The sequence below is a fragment of the Somniosus microcephalus genome, chromosome 1 (assembly GCF_052327205.1).
Source record: "Somniosus microcephalus isolate GS21.2 chromosome 1, FLI_Smic_1.0, whole genome shotgun sequence".
NCBI lineage: Eukaryota > Metazoa > Chordata > Chondrichthyes > Squaliformes > Somniosidae > Somniosus > Somniosus microcephalus.
In genome coordinates, this window is record NC_140987.1 from 299,014,117 (window position 1) to 299,039,116 (window position 25,000).

Consider the following 25,000-nt stretch of genomic DNA (forward strand, 5'->3'; position numbering starts at 1 on the left):
ACACTCACTCAATCACTCACTCACACACTCATTCACTCACACACTCAGTCACTCACTCAATCACACACTCACTCAGTCATTTACTCACACACTCTCTCACTCAGACACTCACTCATTCACTCACATACTCACTCACTCACAAACACACTCACACACTCACTCACACACTCAACCCCTCACACACTCACTCAGTCAGACATGCACCTACTTGCTCACACACACACACTCACACACTTCTTCACACACTCACCCACTCACTCACTCACTCACAAACTCACTCACACTCTCACTCATGCACTCACTCACTCACTTACTCACTCACTGACTCACTCACTCACACTCGCTCACTAACTCATTCACACTCACTAACTCACTCACTCACTCACACATTCACCCACACTCCCACTCACACACTCACTTACTCACACATTGACTCACTCACTCACACTCACTCACTCATTCATTCACTCTCACTAACTCACTCACTCACTCACTCACTCACACACACACACACTCACTCACTCACTCACACACACACTCACTCACTGACTCACACTCACTCACACACTCATTCACACACTCACTCACATACTCACTCTCACTCACGCACTCACACACTCACACACACACTTACACACATTCATACACTAACTCACTCTCTCACACACTCGCTCACTAACTCATACACACTCACTAACTCACTCACTCACTCACTCACACACACATTCACTCACACTCTCACACACGCACTCACTCACTCAGTCTTTCACTCACATACTCACACACTCACTCACTCACTCACTCATACATTCACTCACTCATTAATACGCTCACTCACACACTCATACTCACTCACACACACTCAATCACTCACTCTCTCACTCACTCACACACACTCACTCGCACTCATGCACACTCACTCACTCACACCCACACACACATTCACTCAATCACTCACTCACTCAGACACTTATACACTCACTCACACACTCACTCACATTCAATCCCTCACTCACACACTCATTCATTCACACACTCAGTCACTAACTCAATCACACACTCATTCACTCACACACTCAGTCACTCACTCAATCACACACTCACTCAGTCACTTACTCACACACTCTCTCACTCAGACACTCACTCACTCACTCACATACTCACTCACTCACAAACACACTCACACACTCACTCACACACTCAACACCTCACAAACTCACTCAGTCACACATGCACCTACTTGCTCACTCACACACTCACACACTTCTTCACACACTCACCCACTCACTCACTCACTCACAAACTCACTCACACTCTCACTCATGCACTCACTCACTCACTTTCTCACTCACTGACTCACTCACTCACACTCGCTCACTAACTCATTCACACTCACTAACTCACTCACTCACACACACACTCACACACTCACACACACACTCACACACTCACTCACTCACATATTCACTCACACTCTCACTCACGCACTCACACTCACTTACTCACACATTGACTCACTCACTCACACTCACTCACTCATTCATTCACACTCACTAACTCACTCACTCACTCACACACACACTCACACACACTCACTCACACACTCACTCCCACTCACTCACTCACTCACACACTCACTCACTGACTCAGACTCACTCACACACTCATTCACACACTCACTCACATACTCTCACTCACGCACTCATACACTCACTCACACACACACTTACACACATTCATAAACTAACTCACTCTCTCACACACTCGCTCACTAACTCATACACACTCACCAACTCACTCACTCACAAACACACTCACACACACACTCACACACTCACTCCCTCACTCACACATTCACTCACACTCTCACTCATGCATTCACTCACTCAGTCACTCACTCACATACTCACACACTCACTCACTCACTCACTCATACATTCACTCACTCACTAATACGCTCACTCACACACTCATACTCACTCACACACACTCAATCACTCACTCTATCACTCACACAAACTCACTCGCACTCATGCACACTCACTCACTCACACACACTCAATCACTCACTCTATCACTCACTCACACACACTCACTCGCACTCATGCACACTCACCCACACACACACTCACTCACACTCACCCACTCACTCACAAACTCACTCACTCACACAATCAAACACTCACTCACACTCACACACTCACACAGTCATTCACTCACACACACTCACACTCACTCACTCACTCATGCATGCACTCACTCACACACTCACTCACACACTCACTCACACACTCACTCACTCACTTACCCACACACTGACTCACTCGCTCACACTCACTCACTCACACTCACTAACTCACTCACCCACACACAAACTCAGTCATTCACTCACTCACTCACACAGTCAGTCACTCACTCACGCAATCACTCAGACTCACTCACTCACAGACTCCGTCACTCAGTCACTCACTCACACACTCACTCGCACACTCAATCACCCACATTCACATTCACTCACTCACACACTCACTCACACACTCACTCACTCACACACTCAAACACTCACTCACACTCACACACTCACATAGTCATTCACACACACACACTCACTCACTCATGCACTCACTCACTCACACACTCACTCACACACACACTCACACACTCACTCACACATTCACTCACTCACGCACGCACTCACACACTCAAACACTCACTCACACTCACACACTCACACAGTCATTCACACACACACACTCACTCACTCATGCACTCACTCACTCACACACTCACACACACACACTCACACACACACTCACACACTCACTCACTCATGCACGCACTCACTCACACACTTACTCACACACTCACTCACTCACTTACCCACACACTGACTCACTCGCTCACACTCACGCACTCACACTCACTAACTCACTCACACACACACAAACTCAGTCACTCACTCACACAGTCAGTCACTCACTCACGCAATCACTCAGACTCACTCACTCACACACTCCGTCACTCACTCACACACTCACTCAGTCACTCACTCACACACGCACTCGCACACTCAATCACCCACATTCACATTCACTCACTCACTCACACACTCAAACTCACTCACTCAGACACTGACACACCCAGCCACTCACTCACTCACTCATTCATTCACTCAGTCACACTTGCTTACTCATAGACTCACTCACTCACACACACTCACACACTCACACACACTCACACACTCACTCACACTCACTCCCTCACTCACTCACACATTCCCTCCCTCACAGAATCACTCACATACTCACTCACATACTCACTCTCACTCACTCACTCAGTCACACACTTACACACACACACTCACACACACTCATATACTCACTCACTCACACACTCAGTCACTCACTCACATACTCACACACTCACTCACTCATACACTCACTCACTCACTAATACACTCACTTACACACTAATTCACACTCACTCACACTCAGTCACACTCACTCACTCACTCACACACTCATTCACATTCACTCTCACTCCATCATACACTCACTCAGACACTAATACACTCTCTCACACACTCACTCACTCACTCACACTCCCTCACACACTCACTCACACACTCACTCACATACTCACTCTCACACACGCACTCACACACTCACTCACACACACACTTATACACATTCATACACTAACTCTCTCACACTCAAGCAATCACTCACTCACACACTCAGACTCAGTCAATCACACACTCCGTCACTCACTCACACACACTCACACTCACTCACTCACACACACTCAATCTCACTCACTCACACACTCACTCACTCACACACTCACTTACACACTCCGCACTCACTCACACACTCACTCACTCAGTCACACTCGCTCACTCATACTCACATTCACTCACTCACTCACACACACACACACACACACTCACACACTCACTCACACTCACTCCCTCACTCACCCACTCACTCACTCACTCACTCACTCACTCTCACACTCACACAATCACTCACACACTCACTAACATACTCACTCTCACTCACTCACTCAGTCCCACACTTACACACACATACTCACACACACTCATACACTCACTCACACACTCATTCACTCATGCACTCACTCACTAATACACTCACACACTAATTCACACTCACTCACACTCACTCACTCTCACTCACTCACTCACACACTCTCTCACACTCACTCACACTCACACTCACTCATTCACTCACTCACTCAGATGCTAATACACTCACTCACTCAATCAAGCACTCACACACTCATACACACACACTCAATCACGCATTCACTCACTCACTCACACACTCACTCATTCACACACACACAAACTCACTCACGCACTCACTGACTCACACACTCACTCACTCATACACTCACTCACTAATACACTCACTTACACACTAATTCACACTCACTCACACTCACACACTCAGCCACTCACTCACTCACTCACACATTCACTTACACACTCCTCACTCACTCACACACTCACTCACTCAGTCACACTCGCTCACTCATACTCACACTCACTCACTCACACACTCACTCTCACACTCACACAATCACTCACACACTCACTAACATACTCACTCTCACTCACTCACTCAGTCCCACACTTACACACACACACACTCACACACACTCGGACACTCACTCACTCACTCACACACTCACTCACTCATGCACTCACTCACTAATACACTCACACACTAATTCACACTCACTCACACTCACTCACTCTCACTCACTCACTCACACACTCTCTCACACTCACTCACACTCACACTCACTCATTCACTCACTCACTCAGATGCTAATACACTCACTCACTCAATCAAGCACTCACACACTCATACACACACACACTCAATCACACATTCACTCACTCACTCACACACTCACTCATTCACACACACACAAACTCACTCATGCACTCACTGACTCACACACTCACTCACTCACTCACTCATTCACACACTCACACACTCACTCACGCAAGCACTCACTCACACTCACTCACTCACTCACACACTCACTCACACTCACTCACTCAATTACCCACACACTGACTCATGCACTCACACTCATTCACTCACACACACTAACTCACTCACACACACACAAACTCAGTCACTCACTCACACAGTCAGTCACTCACTCACGCAATCACTCAGACTCACTCACTCACAGACTCCGTCACTCACTCACTCACACACTCACTGAGTCACTCACTCACACACTCACTCAATCACTCACTCACTCAGACACTTATACACTCACTCACACACTCACTCACATTCACTCCCTCACTCACACACTCATTCACTCACACACTCAGTCACTCACTCAATCACACACTCACTCAGTCATTTACTCACACACTCTATCACTCAGACACTCACTCACTCACTCACATACTCACTCACTCACAAACACACTCACACACTCACTCACACACTCAACCCCTCACACACTCACTCAGTCAGACATGCACCTACTTGCTCACACACACACACTCACACACTTCTTCACACACTCACCCACTCACTCACTCACTCACAAACTCACTCACACTCTCACTCATGCACTCACTCACTCACTTACTCACTCACTGACTCACTCACTCACACTCGCTCACTAACTCATTCACACTCACTAACTCACTCACTCACTCACACATTCACTCACACTCCCACTCACGCACTCACACACTCACTTACTCACACATTGACTCACTCACTCACACTCACTCACTCATTCATTCACTCTCACTAACTCACTCACTCACTCACTCACACACACACTCACACACACACACTCACACACTCACTCACACTCACTCACACACACACTCACTCACTGACTCACACTCACTCACACACTCATTCACACACTCACTCACATACTCACTCTCACTCACGCACTCACACACTCACTCACACACACACTTACACACATTCATACACTAACTCACTCTCTCACACACTCGCTCACTAACTCATACACACTCACTAACTCACTCACTCACTCACACACACATTCACTCACACTCTCACACACGCACTCACTCACTCAGTCTTTCACTCACATACTCACACACTCACTCACTCACTCACTCATACATTCACTCACTCATTATTACGCTCACTCACACACTCATACTCACTCACACACACTCAATCACTCACTCTCTCACTCACTCACACACACTCACTCGCACTCATGCACACTCACTCACTCACACACTCACTCACACGCACTCATTCTCACACACTCACTCACACCCACACACACACTCACTCAATCACTCACTCACTCAGACACTTATACACTCACTCACACACTCACTCACATTCAATCCCTCACTCACACACTCATTCACTCACACACTCAGTCACTCACTCAATCACACACTCATTCACTCACACACTCAGTCACTCACTCAATCACACACTCACTCAGTCACTTACTCACACACTCTCTCACTCAGACACTCACTCACTCACTCACATACTCACTCACTCACAAACACACTCACACACTCACTCACACACTCACACACGCACTCACACACTCACACATTCACACACACACTCACACACTCACTCACACACCCATTCACATACTCACTCTCTGTCACTCACTCACACACCCACTCACATACTCACTCACACACACAGTCACACACTCACACACTCACTCACACACTCAGTCACTCACTCACACACTCACTCATACACTCACTCACTCAGACACAGATACACTCACTCACACACTCGCTCACATTCACTCCCTCACTCACACACTCATTCACTCACACACTCAGTCACTCACTCAAGCACACACTCACTCAGTCACTTACTCACAAACTCACTCACTCAGACACTCACTCACTCACTCACATACTCACTCACTCACAAACTCACTCACACTCTCACTCACACACTCACTCACTCAGTTACTCACACACTGACTCACTCACTCACACTCGCTCACTAACTCATTCACACTCACTAACTCACTCACTCACACACACACTCACACACTCACTCACTCACACACACACTCACACACACACTCACTCACACACTCACTCACGCACTCATTCACTCACACACTCACACATGCATTCACTCACACACACACATTCACTCACTCAGACACTTACTCACTCAGACACTCACACACTCACTCACTCACACACACACTCACACACACTAACTCACTTACTCACTAACTCAAACTCTCACGCACTCACTCAAACACTTACCCACTCACACACTCACTCACTCAGACACTCACCCACTTTCTCACTCACACACACACACACTAACTCACACACACACCCACTCATGCACTAACTCACAAAGTCACACACACACTCACTCATTCACACACTCACACACTCACTCACGCACTCACTCACTCACACACTCACTCACGCACTCACTCACTCACACATTCACACACGCATTCACACACTCACACACACAAACACACGCACTCACTCACTCACGCACCCACTCACACACTCACTCACACACTCACTCACACACTCACTCACACAAACACAAACACTCACTCACTCACGCACCCACTCACACACTCACTCACACACTCACTCACACACTCACTCACTCACTCACACACACTAACTCACTTACTCACTCACCCAAACACTCAAACACTCAAACAGGCAATCACTCAATCACACATTCACTCACTCACAGATTCACACACTATTCTTCTACTTCTTAGGCAATCCCTCGGAACTGTGGTTGAATTTCTTCCACATTAAAAATGAGCTCGCAGGTGACTGATTAGTCCAATGCAGGACCTACAGTCTCTCTCACACATTCACACAATCACTCACACACTCACTCATTCACACACTCACACAGTCACTCACTCACACTCTCATTCACTCACACAGTCATTCACTCACGCACTCGCTCACGCACGCACTCACACACTCACACATTCACACACACACTCACTGACACACACACTCACACACTCACTCACTCAGACACGTACTCACTCAGACACTCTCACACTCACATACTCACACACTCACTCACTCACACACACACTCACACACCCACACACACTAACTCACTTACTCACTCATGCACCTAGTCACACACTCACTCACACAATCACACACTTACTCACTCATACTCATTCACTCAGTCACTAATACACTCACTCACACTCACTCACATTCACTCTCTCACTCACACACTCATTCACTCACACACACGCACTCACTCAAACACTCACCCACTCACACACTCACACACACACACACACACACACTCTCTCATTCACACACTCACACACTCACTCACGCACTCACTCACTCACACACTCACTCACGCACTCACTCACACATTCACACACGCACTCACACACTCACACATTCACACACACACTCACACACTCACTCACACACCCATTCACATACTCACTGTCTGTCACTCACTCACACACTCACTCACTCACGCACTCGCTCACGCACACACTCACACACACACACACACACACTCACACACTCATTCACGCACTCACTCACTCACACACTCACTCACTCATGCACTCACTCAGTCACACACTCACACACGCACTCACACACTCACACATTCACACACACACTCACACACACACCCACTCACATACTCACTCTCTGTCACTCACTCACACACTCACACACACAAACACATGCACTCACTCACTCACACACTCACTCAGTCAATGACTCACACACTCACTCACTCAGACACTTACTCACTCACACATTCACATACTCACACACTCACAAACACACTCACACACTCACTCACACATGCAACCCCTCACATACTCACTCACTCAGACACTCACCTACTTGCTCACTGACACACTCACACACTTACACACTCACCCACTCACTCACTCGCTCACAAACTCACTCACACACACAATCACACACACTAACTCACTTACTAACTCACTCAAACTCTCACGCACTCACTCACTCACTCACTCAGACACACCCACTTTCTCACTCACACACTCACACACTAACTCACACACACACCCACTCATACACTAACTCACACACTCACACACACACACACTCTCTCACACACTCACTCATTCACACACTCACATACTCACTCACACACCCAACCACTCACACACTCACTCACACACTCAACCACTCACACACTCACTCACGCACTCATTCACTCACTCATACTCTCTCACACACTCACTCATTCACACACTCACACACTCACGCACTCACTCACACACTCACTCACACACTCTCACACACACACACACTCTCTCACACACTCACTCACTCACACACTCACACTCACTCACGCACTCACTCACACACTCACTCACGCACTCACTCACACACTCACTCACACACTCACTCACGCACTCACTCACACACTCACTCACTCACACTCAAACACACACTCACACACTCACACACACAAACACACTCAGTCACTCACTCACACACTCACTCATACACTCACTCACTCAGACACTTATACACTCACTCACACACTCGCTCACATTCGCTCCCTCACTCACACACTCATTCACTCACACACTCAGTCACTCACTCAATCACACACTCACTCAGTCACTTAATCACACACTCACAAACACACTCACACACTCACTCACTCACTCACATACTCACTCACTCACAAACACACTCACACACTCACTCACACACTCAACCCCTCACACACTCACTCAGTCAGAGACGCACCTATTTGCTCACTCACACACTCACACACTTCCTCACACACTCACCCACTCACTCACTCACTCTCAAACTCACTCACACTCTCACTCGCACACTCACTCACTCAGTTACTCACACACTGACTCACTCACTCACACTCGCTCACAAACTCATTCACACTCACTAACTCACTCACTCACTCACACACACACTCACACACTCACTCACTCACACATTCACTCACACTCTCACTCACGCACTCACACACTCACTTAATCACACATTGACTCACTCACTCACACTCACTCACTCATTCATTCACACTCACTAACTCACTCACTCACACACCCACACTCACACACACACTCACTCACACTCACTCACTCACACATTCACTCACTGACTCACATTCACTCACACACTCATTCACTCACTCACTCACAAACTCACTCACACTCTCACTCACACACACACTTACACACATTCATACACTAACTCACTCTCACACACTCGCTCACTAATTCATACACACTCACTAACTCACTCATTCACACACACACTCACACACACACTCACACACTCACTCACTCACTCACTCACACATTCACTCACACTCTCAATCACGCACTCACTCACTCAGTCACTCACTCACATACTCACACACTCACTCACTCACTCATACATTCACTCACTCACTAATATGCTCACTCACATACTCATACTCACTCACACACACTCAATCACTCACTCACACACTCACGCACTCATTCACTCACTCACACTCTCTCACACACTCACTCATTAAAACACTCACACACTCACACACTCACACACTCACTCACGCACTCACTCACACACTCACACACTCACTCACACACTCATACACACAAACACACTCAGCCACTCACTCACACACTCACTCATACACTCACTCACTCAGACACTTATACACTCACTCACACACTCGCTCACATTCACTCCCTCACTCACACACACTCATTCACTCACACACTCAGTCACTCACTCAATCACACACTCACTCAGTCACTTAATCACACACTCACTCACTCAGACACTCACTCACTCACTCACATACTCACTCACTCACAAACACACTCAACCCCTCACACACTCACTCAGTCAGAGACGCACCTATTTGCTCACTCACACACTCACACACTTCCTCACACACTCACCCACTCACTCACTCACTCTCAAACTCACTCACACTCTCACTCACACACTCACTCACTCAGTTACTCACACACTGACTCACTCACTCACACTCGCTCACTAACTCATTCACACTCACTAACTCACTCACTCACACACACACTCACACACACACTCACACACTCACTCACTCACTCACTCACACATTCACTCACACTCTCACTCACGGACTCACACAATCACTTAATCACACATTGACTCACTCACTCACACTCACTCACTCATTCATTCACACTCACTAACTCATTCACTCACACACAGACACACACACACACTCACTCACACTCACTCACTCATACATTCACTCACTGACTCACATTCACTCACACACTCAATCACTCACTCACTCACAAACTCACTCACACTCTCACTCACACACACACTTACACACATTCATACACTAACTCACTCTCTCACACACTCGCTCACTAATTCATACACACTCACTAACTCACTCATTCACACACACACTCACACACACACTCACACACTCACTCACTCACTCACTCACACATTCACTCACACTCTCAATCACGCACTCACTCACTCAGTCACTCACTCACATACTCACACACTCACTCACTCACTCATACATTCACTCACTCACTAATATGCTCACTCACTCACACACACTCACTCACACTCATGCACACTCACTCACTCACACGCACTCATTCTCACACACTCACTCACACCCACACACACACTCACTCTCTCACTCACTCATGCACTCACACACTCACTCACTCTCACACACTCACTCACACACTCACTCACTCACACTCAAACACTCACTCACACTCACACACTCACACAGTCATTCACTCACACACACTCACTCACTCATGCACTCACTCACTCACACACTCACTCACACACACTCACACACTCACTCACACATTCACTCATTCACACACTCACACACTCACTCACTCACTCACGCACTCACTCACACACTCACTCACACACTCACTCAAACATTCACTCACTCACTTACCCAAACACTGACTCACTCGCTCACACTCACTCACTCACTCTCACACACACAAACTCAGTCACTCACTCACCCACTCACACAAACACTCATGCACTCACTCATACTCACTCTCACTCACGCACTCACACACTCACTCACACACACACTTACACACATTCATACACTAACTCACTCACACACTCGCTCACTAACTCATTCACACTCACTAACTCACTCACTCATGCACACACTCACACACACACTCACACACTCACTCACTCATTCACTCACACATTCACTCACACTCTCACTCATGCACTCACTCACTCAGTCACTCACTCACATACTCACACACTCACTCACTCTTACATTCACTCACTCACTAATACGCTCACTCACACTCATACTCACTCACACACACTCAATCACTCACACACACACTCACTCAGTCACTCACTCACACACTCACTCACTCAGACACTCACTCACTCACATACTCACACACTCACAAACACACTCACACACTCTCTCAGACACTCAACCCCTCACACACTCACTCACTCAGACACGCAGCTACTTGCTCACTCACACACTCACACACTTCCTCACACACTCACCCACTCACTCACTCACTCACTCACAAACTCACTCACACTCTCACTCACGCACTCACTCACTTACTCACACACTGACTCACTCACTCACACTTGTTCACTGACTCATTCACACACACTAAAACACTCACTCACACACACACTCACACACACACTCACACGCTCACTCACTCACTCACTCACACATTTAGTCACACACTCACTCACTGACTCAGACTCACTCACACACTCATTCACACACTCACTCACATACTCTCACTCACGCACTCATACACTCACTCACACACACACTTACACACATTCATACACTAACTCACTCTTTCACACACTCGCTCACTAACTCATGCACACTCACCAACTCACTCACTCACAAACACACTCACACACACACTCACACACTCACTCACTCACTCACTCACACATTCACTCACACTCTCAATCACGCACTCACTCACTCAGTCACTCACTCACATACTCACACACTCACTCACTCACTCACACATTCACTCACTCACTAATATGCTCACTCACACACTCATACTCACTCACACACACTCAATCACTCACTCACGCACTCATTCACTCACTCACACTCTCTCACACACTCACTCATTAACACACTCACACACTCACTCACTCACACACTCACTCACACACTCACTCACACACGCACTCACTCACTCACACACTCACACACACACTCACACACTCATACACACAAACACACTCAGTCACTCACTCACACACTCGCTCATACATTCACTCACTCAGACACTTATACACTCACTCACACACTCGCTCACATTCACTCCCTCACTCACACACTCATTCACTCACACACTCAGTCACTCACTCAATCACACACTCACTCAGTCACTTAATCACACACTCACTCACTCAGACACTCACTCACTCACTCACCTACTCACTCACTCACAAACAAACTCACACACTTACTCACACACTCAACCCCTCACACACTCACTCAGTCAGAGACGCACCTATTTGCTCACTCACACACTCACACACTTCCTCACACACTCACCCACTCACTCACTCACTCTCAAACTCACTCACACTCTCACTCACACACTCACTCACTCAGTTACTCACACACTGACTCACTCACTCACACTCGCTCACTAACTCATTCACACTCACTAACTCACTCACTCACACACACACTCACACACACACTCACTCACACTCACTCACTCACACATTCACTCACTGACTCACATTCACTCACACACTCAATCACTCAGTCACTCACTCACTCACTCACACATTCACTCACACTCTCACTCACGGACTCACACACTCACTTAATCACACATTGACTCACTCACTCACACTCACTCACTCATTCATTCACACTCACTAACTCACTCACACACACACACACACACACACACACACACTCACTCACACTCACTCACTCACACATTCACTCACTGACTCACATTCACTCACACACTCAATCACTCACTCACAAACTCACTCACACTCTCACTCACACACACACTTACACACATTCATACACTAACTCACTCTCTCACACACTCGCTCACTAATTCATACACACTCACTAACTCACTCATTCACACACACACTCTCACACACACTCACACACTCACTCACTCACTCACTCACACATTCACTCACACTCTCAATCCCGCACTCACTCACTCAGTCACTCACTCACATACTCACACACTCACTCACTCACTCATACATTCACTCACTCACTAATATGCTCACTCATCTCTCACTCACTCTCACACACTCACTCACACTCATGCACACTCACTCACTCACACACTCACTCACACGCACTCATTCTCACACACTCACTCACACCCACACACACACTCACTCTCTCACTCACTCATGCACTCACACACTCACTCACTCTCACACACTCACTCACACACTCACTCACTCACACAGTCAAACACTCACTCACTCACACACTCACACAGTCATTCACTCACGCACACTCACTCACTCATGCACTCACTCACTCACACACTCAGTCACACACACTCACACACTCACTCACACATTCACTCATTCACACACTCACACACTCACTCACTCACTTACGCACTCACTCACACACTCACTCACACACTCACTCAAACATTCACTCACTCACTTACCCAAACACTGACTCACTCACTCACACTCACTCACTCACACTCATTCACTCACTCTCACACACACAAACTCAGTCACTCACTCACCCACTCACACAAACAGTCACTCACTCACACTCACACACACACTCATGCACTCACTCATACGCACTCTCACTCACGCACTCACACACTCACTCACACACACACTTACACACATTCATACACTAACTCACTCACACACTCGCTCACTAACTCATTCACACTCACTAACTCACTCACTCATGCACACACTCACACACACACTCACACACTCACTCACTCATTCACTCACACATTCACTCACACTCTCACTCATGCACTCACTCACTCAGTCACTCACTCACATACTCACACACTCACTCACTCATACATTCACTCACTCACTAATACGCTCACTCACACACTCATACTCACTCACACACACTCAATCACTCACTCTATCACTCACTCACACACACTCACTCGCACTCATGCACACTCACTCACTCACACACTCACTCACACGCACTCATTCTCACACACTCACTCACCCACACACACACTCACTCACACTCACCCACTCACTCACAAACTCACTCACTCACACAATCAAACACTCACTCACACTCACACACTCACACAGTCATTCACTCACACACACTCACACACTCACTCACTCATGCATGCACTCACTCACACACTCACTCACACACTCACTCACACACTCACTCACTCACTTACCCACACACTGACTCACTCGCTCACACTCACTAACTCACTCACACACACACAAACTCAGTCATTCACTCACTCACTCACACAGTCAGTCACTCACTCACGCAATCACTCAGACTCACTCACTCACAGACTCCGTCACTCATTCACTCACTCACACACTCACTCGCACACTCAATCACCCACATTCACATTCACTCACTCACACACTCACTCACACACTCACTCACTCACACACTCAAACACTCACTCACACTCACACACTCACATAGTCATTCACACACACACACTCACTCACTCATGCACTCACTCACGCACACACTCACACACACACACTCACACACTCACTCACACATTCACTCACGCACTCACACACTCAAACACTCACTCACACTCACACACTCACATAGTCATTCACACACACACACTCACTCACTCATGCACTCACTCACTCACACACTCACTCACACACACACTCACACACACACTCACACACTCACTCACTCATGCACGCACTCACTCACACACTTACTCACACACTCACTCACACACTCACTCACTCACTTACCCACACACTGACTCACTCGCTCACACTCACACACTCACACTCACTAACTCACTCACACACACACAAACTCAGTCACTCACTCACTCACTCACACAGTCAGTCACTCACTCATGCAATCACTCAGACTCACTCACTCACACACTCCGTCACTCACTCACACACTCACTCAGTCACTCACTCACACACGCACTCGCACACTCAATCACCCACATTCACATTCACTCACTCACACACACACTCAGACTCACTCACTCACACACTCAAACTCACTCACTCAGACACTGACACACCCAGCCACTCACTCACTCACTCATTCATTCACTCAGTCACACTTGCTTACTCATACACTCACTCACTCACACACACTCACACACTCACACACACTCACACACTCACTCACACTCACTCCCTCACTCACTCACACATTCCCTCCCTCACAGAATCACTCACACACTCACTCACATACTCACTCTCACTCACTCACTCAGTCACACACACACACTCACACACACTCATATACTCACTCACTCACACACTCAGTCACTCACTCACATACTCACACACTCACTAACTCATACACTCACTCACTCACTAATACACTCACTTACACACTAATTCACACTCACTCACTCACTCACACACTCATTCACACTCACTCTCACTCCATCATACACTCACTCAGACACTAATACACTCTCTCACTCACTCACTCACACACTCACTCACTCCCTCACACACTCACTCACACACTCACTCACATACTCACTCTCACACATGCACTCACACACTCACTCACACACACACTTATACACATTCATACACTAACTCACTCTCTCACACTCAAGCAATCACTCACTCACACACTCAGACTCAGTCAATCACACACTCCGTCACTCACTCACTTACACACTAATTCACACTCACTCACACTCACACACACATTCACATTCACTCACTCACACACACTCTCACTCACTCACTCACACACACTCAAACTCACTCACTCACACACTCACACACTCAGCCACTCACTCACTCACTCACACACTCACTTACACACTCCGCACTCACTCACACACTCACTCACTCAGTCACACTCGCTCACTCATACTCACATTCACTCACTCACTCACACACACACACACTCACTCACACTCACTCCGTCACTCACCCACTCACTCACTCTCACACTCTCACAATCACTCACACACTCACTAACATACTCACTCTCACTCACTCACTCAGTCCCACACTTACACACACACATACTCACACACACTCATACACTCACTCACACACTCATTCACTCATGCACTCACTCACTAATACACTCACACACTAATTCACACTCACTCACACTCACTCCCTCTCACTCACTCACACACTCTCTCACACTCACTCACACTCACTCATTCACTCACTCACTCAGTTGCTAATACACTCACTCACTCAATCAAGCACTCACACACTCATACACACACTCAATCACGCATTCACTCACTCACTCACACACTCACTCATTCACACACACACAAACTCACTCATGCACTCACTGACTCACACACTCACTCACTCACTCATTCACACACTCACACACTCCCTCACTCACGCACGCACTCACTCACACACTCACGCACACACTCACTCACTCACACTCTCACACACTCACCCCCTCACACACTTACTCACTCAGAAACTCACCTACTTGCTCACTCACTCACTCACACACTCACTCACATACTCACACACACACTCACACACACACTCACACACACTAACTCAATTACGCACTCTCAAACACTCACACTCACACCCACTCACCCACTCATACACTCACTCACTCAGACACTCACCCACTTTCTCACTCACACACTAACTCATGCACTCACCCACTCACTCACTTATACACTCACTCACACACGCATTCACTCACTTGTTCACTCACTTACTCACACACTGATTCACTCGCTCACACTCACTCACTCACAAACTCAGTCACTTAATCACTCACTCACTCACACACTCAGTCACTCACTCACTCACTCACGCAGTCACTCACTCACACACTCGCTCACTCACTCACACACATCCACATTCACTCACTCACACACACTCACACTCACTCACTCACTCACACAATCAAACTAACTCACTCACACACTCACACACTCAGCCACTCACTCACTCACTCACTCACTCACACACTCACTTACATACTCACTCACTCAATCACACACTCACTCACTCAGTCACACTCACTCACTCATACTCACACCCACTCACTCACACACACTCACACACACTCACACACTCACTCACACTCACTCCCTCACTCACCCACTCACTCACTCACTCACTCACTCACACACTCACACAATCACTCACACACTCACTCACATCCTCACTCTCACTCACTCAGTCACACACTTACACCGACACACTCTCACACACTCATACACTCACTCACTCATTCACTCACTCACTAATACACTCACACACTAATTCACACTCACTCACACTCACTCACTCTCACTCACTCACTCACACACTCTCTCACACTCACTCACACTCACTCATTCACTCACTCACTCAGACGCTAATACACTCACTCACTCACTCACTCACGCACTCACTCACAAAAACACACACACACTCACTCACACACACACTCTTACTCGCACACACACTAACTTACTTACTCACTGTGACAAACACTCACACACTCATACACATACTCTCTCAATCACGCATTCACTCACACACACTCAGTCATTCACACACTCACACACTCACTCATGCACTCACTCACTCACACTCACTCACTCACACACACACTCACACACACTCACTCATTCACACACTCACACACTCACTCAATCATGCAAACACTCACTCACACACTCATGCACACACTCACTCACTCACTCACTCACACATTCACTCACACTCTCACTCACGCACTCACACACTCACTTACTCACACATTGACTCACTCACTCACACTCACTCACTCATTCATTCACACACACTAACTCACTCACTCACACACACACTCACACACACACACTCACACGCTCTCACACTCACTCACTCACACACTCACTCACTGACTCACACTCACTCACACACTCATTCACACACTCACTCACATACTCAATCTCACTCACGCACTCACAAACTCACTCACACACAAAGTTACACACATTCATACACTAACTCACTCTCTCATACTCGCTCACTAACTCATACACACTCACTAACTCACTCACTCACAAACACACTCACACACACTCACACACTCACTCACTCACTCACTCATGCACTCACACACTCACTCACACTCACACACTCACTCACAAACTCACTCACTCACACGCTCACTCACACCCACACGCACACTCACTCTCTCACTCACTCATGCACTCACACACTCACTCACAAACTCACTCACACAATCAAACACTCACTCACACTCACACACTCACACAGTCATTCACTCACACAAACTCACTCACTCATGCACTCACTCACACACTCACTCACACACACTCACACACTCACTCACACATTCACTCATTCACACACTCACACACTCACTCACTCTTGCACGCACTCACTCACACACTCACTCACACACTCACACACTCACTTACCCACATACTGACTCTCTCGCTCACACTCACTCACTCACACTCACTCACTCACTCACACACACACAAACTTAGTCACTCACTCACTCACTCACACACTTAGTCACTCACTCAAACACTCACACACTCACTCATACACACACTCACTCGGACACTTATACACACACTCACACACTCGCTCAAATTCACTCCCTCACTCACACACTCATTCACTCACACACTCAATCACTCACTCACTCACACACTCTCTCAGTCACTCACTCCCACACTTACTCACTCAGACACTCACCCACTCACTCACATACTCACACACTCACACACTCACACACACACTCAACCCCTCACACACTCACTCACTCAGACACGCAGCTACTTGCTCACTCAGACACTCACACACTTCCTCACACACTCACCCACTCACTCACTCACTCATTCACAAACTCACTCACACTCTCACTCATGCACTCACTCACTCACTTACTCACACACTGAATCACTCACACACTCGTTCACTAACTCATTCACACTCACTAACTCACTCACTCACACACACACTCACACTCACACTCATACACTCACTCTCTCACTCACTCACTCACTCACTCACACATTCACTCAAACTCTCACTCACACACTCACTTACTCACACACTGACTCACACAAACTCACTCACTCATTCATTCACATTCACTAACTCACTCACTCACACACACACACTCACACACACGCACACTCACTCACTCACACTCACTCATTCACTCAAACACTCACTCACTAACTCAGACTCACTCACTCACACACTCACTCACACACTCACTCATACTCACTCTCACTCAAGCACTCACCCACTCACACACACACACACACTTACACACTAACTCACTCTCTCACACACTCGCTCACTAACTCATTCACACTCACTCACTCACTCACTCACACACACACTCACACACACAATCACACACTCACTCACACATTCACTCACACACTCACTCACGCAGTCACTCACTCACATACTCATACACTCACTCATTCACTCACTCATACATTCACTCACTCACTAATACGCTCACTCACACACTCATACTCACTCACACACACTCAATCACTCACTCACACACACATTCACTCTCTCACTCACTCACACACACTCACTCACACTCATGCACACTCACTCACTCACAAATTCACTCACACGCAATCATTCTCACACACTCACTCACAGCCATACACACCCTCACTCTCTCACTCACTCATGCACTCACACACTCACTCTCACTCACGCACTCACTCACAAACTCACTCACTCACACGCTCACTCACACCCACACACACACTCACTCTCTCACTCACTCATGCACTCACACACTCACTCACAAACTCACTCGCACAATCAAACACTCACTCACACTCACACACTCACACAGTCATTCACTCACACAAACTCACTCACTCATGCACTCACACACACTCACTCACACACACTCACTCACACATTCACTCATTCACACACTCACTCACTCACTCACTCATGCACGCACTCACTCACACACTCACTCACACACTCACACACTCACTTACCCACATACTGACTCTCTCGCTCACACTCACTCACTCACACTCACTCACTCACTCACACACACACAAACTTAGTCACTCACTCACTCACTCACACACTTAGTCACTCACTCAAACACTCACACACTCACTCATACACTCACTCACTCGGACACGTATACACACACTCACACACTCGCTCAAATTCACTCCCTCACTCACACACTCATTCACTCACACACTCAATCACTCACTCACTCACACACTCTCTCAGTCACTCACTCCCACACTTACTCACTCAGACACTCACCCACTCACTCACATACTCACACACTCACACACTCACACACACACTCAACCCCTCACACACTCACTCACTCAGACACGCAGCTACTTGCTCACTCAGACACTCACACACTTCCTCACACACTCACCCACTCACTCACTCACTCATTCACAAACTCACTCACACTCTCACTCATGCACTCACTCACTCACTTACTCACACACTGAATCACTCACTCACACTCGTTCACTAACTCATTCACACTCACTAACTCACTCACTCACACACACACTCACACTCACACTCACACACTCACTCTCTCACTCACTCACTCACTCACACATTCACTCAAACTCTCACTCACACACTCACACACTCACTTACTCACACACTGACTCACACAAACTCACTCACTCATTCATTCACATTCACTAACTCACTCACTCACACACACACACTCACACACACGCACACTCACTCACTCACACTCACTCATTCACTCAAACACTCACTCACTAACTCAGACTCACTCACTCACACACTCACTCACACACTCACTCATACTCACTCTCACTCAAGCACTCACCCACTCACACACACACACACACTTACACACTAACTCACTCTCTCACACACTCGCTCACTAACTCATTCACACTCACTCACTCACTCACTCACACACACACTCACACACACAATCACACACTCACTCACACATTCACTCACACAGTCACTCACTCACATACTCACACACTCACTCATTCACTCACTCATACATTCACTCACTCACTAATACGCTCACTCACACACTCATACTCACTCACACACACTCAATCACTCACTCACACACACATTCACTCTCTCACTCACTCACACACACTCACTCACACTCATGCACACTCACTCACTCACAAATTCACTCACACGCAATCATTCTCACACACTCACTCACAGCCATACACACCCTCACTCTCTCACTCACTCATGCACTCACACACTCACTCTCACTCACGCACTCACTCACAAACTCACTCTCACACGCTCACTCACACCCACACACACACTCACTCTCTCACTCACTCATGCACTCACACACTCACTCACAAACTCACTTGCACAATCAAAAACTCACTCACACTCACACACTCACAGTCATTCACTCACACAAACTCACTCACTCATGCACTCACTCACACACTCACTCACACACACTCACACACTCACTCACACATTCACTCATTCACACACTCACTCACTCACTCACTCATGCACGCACTCACTCACACACTCACACACTCACTTACCCACATACTGACTCTCTCGCTCACACTCACTCACACTCACTCACTCACTCACACACACACAAACTTAGTCACTCACTCACTCACTCACACACTTCGTCACTCACTCAAACACTCACACACTCACTCATACACTCACTCACTCGGACACTTATACACACACTCACACACTCGCTCAAATTCACTCCCTCACTCACACACTCATTCACTCACACACTCAATCACTCACTCACTCACACACTCTCTCAGTCACTCACTCCCACACTCACTCACTCAGACACTCACTCACTCACATACTCACACACTCACACACTCACACACACACTCAACCCCTCACACACTCACTCACTCAGACACGCAGCTACTTGCTCACTCACACACTTCCTCACACACTCACCCACTCACTCACTCACTCATTCACAAACTCACTCACACTCTCACTCATGCACTCACTCACTCACTTACTCACACACTGAATCACTCACTCACACTCGTTCACTAACTCATTCACACTCACTAACTCACTCACTCACACACACACTCACACACTCACTCTCTCACTCACTCACTCACTCACACATTCACTCAAACTCTCACTCACACACTCACTTACTCACACACTGACTCACACAAACCCACTCACTCATTCATTCACATTCACTAACTCACTCACTCACACACACACTCACTCACACACACACACACTCACTCACTCACACTCACTCATTCACTCAAACACTCACTCACTAACTCAGACTCACTCACTCACACACTCACTCACACACTCACTCATACTCACTCTCACTCACCCACTCACACACACACACACACTTACACACTAACTCACTCTCACACACTCGCTCACTAACTCATTCACACTCACTCACTCACTCACTCACTCACACACACACTCACACACACAATCACACACTCACTCACACATTCACTCACACACTCACTCACGCAGTCACTCACTCACATACTCACACACTCACTCATTCACTCACTCATACATTCACTCACTCACTAATACGCTCACTCACACACTCATACTCACTCACACACACTCAATCACTCACTCACACACACATTCACTCTCTCACTCACTCACACACACTCACTCACACTCATGCACACTCACTCACTCACAAATTCACTCACACGCAATCATTCTCACACACTCACTCACAGCCACACACACCCTCACTCTCTCACTCACTCACACACTCAAACACTCACTCACACTCACACACTCACATAGTCATTCACACACACACACTCACTCACTCATGCACTCACTCACTCACACTCACTCACACACACACACACACACACTCACTCACACATTCACTCATTCACACACTCACACTCACTCACACACTCACACACTCACTCACTCACTTACCCACACACTGACTCACTCGCTCACACTCACTCACTCACACTCACTAACTCACTCACTCACACATAAACTCAGTCACTCACTCACACAGTCAGTCACTCACTCACGCAATCACTCAGAGTCACTCACTCACAGACTCCGTCACTCAATCACTCACACATTCACACACTCACTCACTCACTCACTCATGCACGCACTCACTCACACACTCACTCACACACTCACACACTCACTTACCCACACACTGACTCACTCGCTCACACTCACTCACTCACACTCACTAACTCACTCACTCACACATAAACTCAGTCACTCACTCACACAGTCAGTCACTCACTCACGCAATCACTCAGAGTCACTCACTCACAGACTCCGTCACTCAATCGCTCACACTCACTCACACTCACTCACTCACTCACACACACACAAACTTAGTCACTCACTCACTCACTCACACACTTCGTCACTCACTCAAACACTCACTCATACACTCACTCACTCGGACACTTATACACACACTCACACACTCGCTCAAATTCACTCCCTCACTCACACACTCATTCACTCACACACTCAATCACTCACTCACTCACACACTCTCTCAGTCACTCACTCCCACACTCACTCACTCAGACACTCACTCACTCACATACTCACACACTCACACACTCACACACACACTCAACCCCTCACACACTCACTCACTCAGACACACAGCTACTTGCT